The following is a 6,928-nucleotide window of genomic DNA, read 5'->3' on the forward strand; positions in this document are numbered from 1 at the left end:
TTTCAAGTTCTGCTTTGTTGTTTTTTTATTTGTTTGTTTGTTTGTCTTTCTAAAATTTCTTTATTGATTAAGTTATTACATATGTGTCCTTATCCCCACATTACCCTCCCCATCCTCCCCACTCATGCCCTCACCTCCCCGTTGTCTGTGTCCATTGGTTAGGCCTACATGCATACAAATAAGTCCTTTGGTTGATCTCTCCCTCTTACCCCTACCCTCCCCTACCTCCCCTTTGAGGTTTGATGGTCTGATGTTTCTCTGTCTCTAGATCTGTTTTTGTCCATCAGTTTATGTTGTTCATTATATGTACCACAGTCACTGGTGGTCTAGTGGTTAGGATTCGGCGCTCTCAAGTTCTGCTTTGACCAATAAGGTAGTCATTACCCACATGTGGCTAATTTAGAATGAAGTAAAAGGAGAAATCACGCTCCTAAGTTACACTAACCACCTATCAAGAGCTCAATAGCCACATGTGGCTACTGGCTACTCTGCTGAGCAGTGCAAAATAAAACATTTCTGTTCTCACAGAATTTTCTAGTAATTTTAAAATTAGTTTTCTTTAATTTAAAAAACAAAGAAAGTTTTAGAAAGTGCTGATTCTTCCTATTATTCATAACGCTGAACAAGTGGAAAAAACTTAAATGTCCAGTGATAGAATTTTGGTTATCTGAATTGTGATTTAAACATATGCTGGAATAATACAAAGCCATTAAAATAGTCTTTTCTTAGAATGTGGGGGAAGGTTTATGGTATAATTCTAAGAACAAGAGGAAGCAAAAAGTATGTGTACATATATTTTTATAAATACATGTATATACACATTTGAATATATAATTCCAAATTTGGCAATTTTATACTATATATATATATATATGAAACAAAGTAAAAAGATCATACTATTATCTGTTAGCTGAGGGATGTGAAATTATGGAGGATTTTATGTTCTTCTTTCAACATGCCTTTATTTTTTATCTTTTTCCAGTATCAGGGAGAAAAAAAGCAATAAAAGAAGAAACTATAAAAAGAATGTGAAATTTTTTGAACTCCTGCAAAAGCCAAAATAAGTTTCAGAAGATTCAGTAATTCACTTAAAAAAAAAAACAACTAAAATTTTTTTCGATTTATATAAAGTTTTGTATATCCGCTCAAGCGTCTGCATAATTCTTGTCACTAAGGCAGTTGTCAAGGCAAGTGTCATTCGTAGGATGCTCCCATGTCTACAGAGCAGCTGAGTGGTCTCTGGATTCTCTCTGTAGCTACACCTGTCTAAACGTTGAGCCCAGTGTAACATTCATTCATTTATTGGGAAGCAGATCTGTCAAACATTTTCTATGCTCGAATTGTTCTGAATGAGAGTCTCTTCTGTGTCCCTATTGCTAGTCCTTAACCGTAAACATTCTTTTCCCACTGGTGCTTTTGGAAATTGGTTGAAATTCATGAAGGCACCAGTACGTGTCTTAGGAACGGAAGCTCCGACTCTCCATCAGGGAGGACGAGGAAACTCCTGGACACAGGAGGCAGCTTGCTCTGGGGGAGCCGACTTGGCTGGATTTGGAGCCCCACCAATTCTGGCCTCCTGTCTTCAGTTCTCTGCTTTCTAAAATGGGAGGCACATGGGAACCATTGTGGGATTAGAACAATATATGTAATGTGCCTGAATTATGGAAGAAAACTAGGTTTTTTTAGTTCTTATTATGTAGATGTTCATTTAACAAAAAATAATCCATTTTTCCCTGTTATCAACCATTTTGAGTACTGTGAGATTTTACACTGTCTGGCCAGGTGTCAGGCTGTGTTTAATATTTGTGTAGCTGGAAGTGTCAGAGGCTCCGACTTCCTCTGAAGTCTGGGCTTTTGTTTTCCCTGCTGCCTTCAGATTACCCTAAGAATTCCTTCTCAGATAGGGTTGGCTTCATGCAGTGGCGATTAGTTGGCATGCAGTCATAGTCCAGAGGGCTGGAGAGTGTCACACCCAGGAACAATGGTAAGATTTCTGGGAGGAGGTGGGAAATGCATGGTTTTCTTTACTAAAAAAATGAGAGAGACTGTGAAAGGTGAGATGGAAAACAAAATCACAGATGACTCCTCAGGCAGATCAAATTTGAAAAGAGCACCTAAAAAAAGAAGAGAATTTGAAAATTAATTTTCTCAAATACTTTGTGTACACTTACATACTCTTGAAAAGTCTTTACGTGCCCTGTTTTTCAATGTTGTTGAATTTTCCATCAGGGAAGGTCTGCATGGATAGGAAGTAGAAGCAACGCCTTCTGAGCTCTGGTAACTGTGAGAACAAATAAAGAGATTGAGGACAGAACTGCAGATGCCTCCAGTTCCCTCCTCTGCAGCCAGGACTCTCAGAGGGGAGAGGAGGACACGCAGACACTGGGGTTACTATTGGAGGGCTGAAGACTGCTCCCCTGAGATTAGCGGGGCAGACTGGGAGCCCCCAGGAGGGATGCTGCATGTCCTCACTCTCTCTGGGTGAGTAGAACCCCAGAGGTAAACTTGGAGTAGGACCCCAGGCATGGACCCAGGCTACCTACTCCCTGAGAGACAATAGGAGATACAAAGACTCTGCCCCTATTGCCATAACAACAAAATAGCTCCGCCTCCAGTCCCATATAACACCAATGGAAAAGGCACTGGGTTCATTTAAAGACAGGATTCAGTTCATGAGACTGAACTCAGATATTAAATTGGGCTAAATATTTTCTTTTGCTCCTCTCCCCTCTATCCTCTGGTGGGGAACTCAAGAGAAAGTTCATTTAGAAATAAATGAATAAGCTATGTTTCCTCTGCACATTTAACATACTGAGTACATTTGCCACTTTGATCCTTACTTATCCTTATTCATACAAAACTGTAACTATATCTGGCATTTCTTCTTAAACGTTTTTCTTCCTCGCTACAATGTGCAAAGGAAATTTCTTATTATAAACATAGTGCTGTGTTTTCAGCTATTGTATTTCTGAGAAATAAGCTGAGCTTCCTTTGACCAGATACTGACCAGGGATCTTGTGAAAAGAGCATAAAGGTTCTTGGGAGGAGAGAACACTTCCTAGTATCTAGTGATAAAAGTAAACTTCCGAATTTGTATATATTTCTTAAAAAGAAACCTTCAAAAGTAATTCTGAATTGCCACTCAGCACTGGGGACACTTTGGTCCTAGCACAGGCCTAGGCACTTACTGAAAAAGTCAGTTCTAGAAATGTCTGTAAAATAAACATTTGGCAAATGAATGAACAAAGAAGCAAAGAAACACTGATAGAGAAGATGTTCCACTCTGCTGATTTAAAGTTTGTATTCAAAAGGAGGTTTGAAGCTTCCTGCCATGTTTTTTAGCTTCTTTGGATTTTTAAGAGGCAGGACCTTTGAAATCTAATGGGAGAAAGACAAGAAAGTGCTGAGTTCAGAACCATGGGCAGTGGGAATATCAGGGAAGCTCAGACCAGTCATTTCATCTCCCTGAACCAGTTTCAATCTGCAAAACAAATAATGCGTGTTTTTTAAAAAGATATTTTTATTTATTAAATCCGTTGGGGTGACATTGGTCAACATGAACATATAGGTTTCAGGTGTGGGTTTCTATGTTACAGGATCTGTATATTGCACCCTGTGCCCAATGCAGGAAGCAACACCAGGCTGTTGAACAGGAGATGAGGTGTAAAGGCGAATCATGGGTCAACAGGCCACCAGAGGCCAAAGGGCTGGCCTGTGAAGGACCAGGGACAGGAGCAACATCCTGGGGTGAACCTGGTCTGCAGTCAGAACCCTCTCCTCCCCGAGGCATTTCACAAGCAGCTCCTGCATTTTTGAATAAAAAATTGAGACACAAGTTTTGACAAAAAAAATATAAATAAATAAATAATGATAATAAGATATTTTAAAACTTTGTGAATCGATGTGGGATGTCCTAAAGAGGATTAATTGGAAACTTAATCAGGTTTATTAAAAATATAAAATATTTGAAATCAGAAAAGAGCTCTTTGCTCAGGAATTCACTCAGCAAGTGTGTGCTGTCTACCTGGGTCTCAGGGGCGGGGCCTTCACAGGTCACCTTTCAGGTGCTGAGAGGGACTGAGAGACAGACAGGTGAACAAGAACCAAGCCAACACTTTATTTCAGAAGATAGGAAGAGCCATGAAGAAAACAGACTGAGCTTACATGACTAGGGAGCCACAGGGACACAAAGGATTTCTGTTGGTGGCCTGACCAATGACCTTAAATGCAGTGGTTCACAGGACAAAGTGTGGGATCTCAGGTGCTGTGGGTCAGAAACCTGAGGCGGTTCATTGGGTTGCCCTCCCCCTAGGAGGCCTCAGGGGGCCTGCCCATGGGGAGGTGCCAGAACCCATTCCTTATGGGACAGTTCCTTTCTGTGTCCCTGCCAATGCCACTCCCAGCTTCCTGGGGGCTCCCAAAAATGTTGGCCTTTGATCCCTTCCTCCAGCCTCAAAGCCAGCAACTCAACTGGTGTCCCTCCCTGGCTTCTCTGACCCATCCTCCCACCCAGTTTTCACTTTCATGAACCTCCGGTTACGGAGGGCCAGGACCTCAGGGTGCGCCACTCCTCCTGTGTTTTCTGTAGAGGCCTGGGGTGTGTTGGTGTCAATAAATGTTTATTCACTGATTTTAAACAAGAACACAAGAAAACTGGAGAGGTTGGCCCTCATGGCTGACCTGGCAGGGTTGCTAGGTTACCTCTATGACCTGTCTTACCTTTCTGACCTCTGTTAGTACTGTGACCTACTGTCAGGTGAAACCCCTAGGGCTGGGTGGGGGCTCCCCAGCAGAGTGACTCCCCAGCAGGCTCAGGGAAGGGCTCCCCAAGATATTTAAACAAAGGTCAAGTGCAAGAGGCCAGGGCAGTAGAGCCCCAGCCTGCAGACCCACCACACCCTGCACTTTAGTGCAAAGTACAAGCATTTTTTGTCAATAGTGAGAATTGTAGATTTGACTTTGAAGAAAAAATAACTCACAATACATTAGAGATTTCAATTTTGGTTTGTCACATCTCCAATAGATGTTAGCTGAACCCATTGTGGTAATCATTTCACAATGTAGGTCCATCAAACCATCGTTCTGTCTGCCTTAAACTTATAGAGGGGTGTATATTGATTATTTCTCAATAAATATGACATCAGACTTACATCTGAAGGACTTCCCACAATCACTATAAGGGCATGCAGTCAAAGCCACTTATAAGGCTTTTCTCCAGTGTGAATTCTCTGATGTTGAATGAGGGTGGAACTCTGACTGAACGACTTCCCAAAATCTGTACACTTATATGGCTTTTCGCCAGTGTGAATTCTCTGATGTTGAATGAGGTAAAAACTCTGACTGAAGGACTTTCTACAATATGTACACTTATATGGCTTTTATCTAGTATGAGTTCTCTGATGTGTAATGAGGGTAGAGCTTTGACGGAAGGATTTACCACAATCTGTACACTCATATGGCTCTTCTCCAGTGTGAATCCTCTGATGTTGAATGAGGTTAGAGCTATGACTAAAGGACTTCCCATAATATCTACACTCATATGGCTTTTCTCCTGTGTGAACTCGCCGGTGTTTGTTGACATCAGACTTTTGACTGAAAGTTTTCCCACATTCAGTACACTCATACCACTTTCTCCAGTGTGAACTCTCTTATGTTGAATGAGATTGATGATTTGTCTATAAATTTTCCTGCATTTGTTATACTCATAAACACGTTCTCCAGAAAATACACCCTGTGATTCCACAACTTTTTGGTTATGGCTGGCAGTGTTTTCATATTCATGCCCCTGGTGATGACTTTTTCCACTGAGGAATTCCTATGAAACCTCACTGCCATAGTGTGGCTCCTCAGTGTTGAGAGTGGCCTGGGGCTGGAGAAGCTCTGAGGGAGCTTGGACGTCTTCTGCAACCTCCCTGCAGTTTGAAGGAACCTCTGATAAACAGAAGCTGCAGCTGGTCACAAATGAGGGCCTGTCCATAGGTTCTTTGCAGGACGTCTCTCCACTGACATCCCTCTGTTGCTGGTGAGAATTTCCACTGAAACAGAAGTCTGTCACACATGCCTCACTGAAGAAGCCTTTGTGGTCAAAGTATGCTGCTTGTAACTCAGTCAGGTACAAAATATCTTTTAACACTGAGAAACACCGCTTACACAGATGGGTCTTCTAGGTGGACTGTTTGTGGACTGTCCACTAGGACAACTGTTCCCAAGGCCAGGGGATTCTGTACTTCCAGAGTCTGGATCAGTTGAGTTCAAGAGTATCTAGGCCCTCAGTGCTTATTTTCCCAGATGAGCTTGCCCTTGACTGCCACCCCTCCATACAGCTGATTCAAGTTGTAGACCCTACAGCCTTCCTTCAGCCCTCCCACTCAATGACCCTGTTCCATGTTCTGACTTCAAATTCCCTCACCAACCCTGTGTAACGCCACCAAGTTCTCTGCTCTCTAAACAACACCCCCAAGCTGCACACTTTCCCACAAAGTATAGGGTTCATCACCTCACCATAGGGGAAGGGGTGTGCTCTGCACAGGCCAATTTTAAGGAGGGGGGCACACCAACCATAACCCATCCCCCTCAAAGTGGTACCATGTTGAGACCAAGCCTCTCCTTCTGGAAATGCTTGCATTGCAGAATTTTTCTCACAATTGAAAAGAGCACCATTTCCTGGAAAATCCATACTACCTTCAGGAATGGCTGTGTGTGCATGTGTGTGTGTTGGGGGGTTGGGGGGTTGGGAGGGGGGCTCAAACAATACCAAAACTTCAGGGGTGTGAGTGTGCTGGCCACAGGCAGGACTTTCCAAAGGTGAACTGGGTTGTGGGCCCAAAGCATCATGGGGTTTCTCCCGAATACAGAAGTAGGTGCAGTTGCAGTGAGCCAGGTGCCTGGGGGTGGGGAAGAGCAGGCTGGAGAGACCTCTGGATGGAGA

The sequence above is a fragment of the Myotis brandtii genome, unplaced genomic scaffold, assembly GCF_000412655.1.
Source record: "Myotis brandtii unplaced genomic scaffold, ASM41265v1 scaffold3481, whole genome shotgun sequence".
NCBI classification, from domain to species: domain Eukaryota; kingdom Metazoa; phylum Chordata; class Mammalia; order Chiroptera; family Vespertilionidae; genus Myotis; species Myotis brandtii.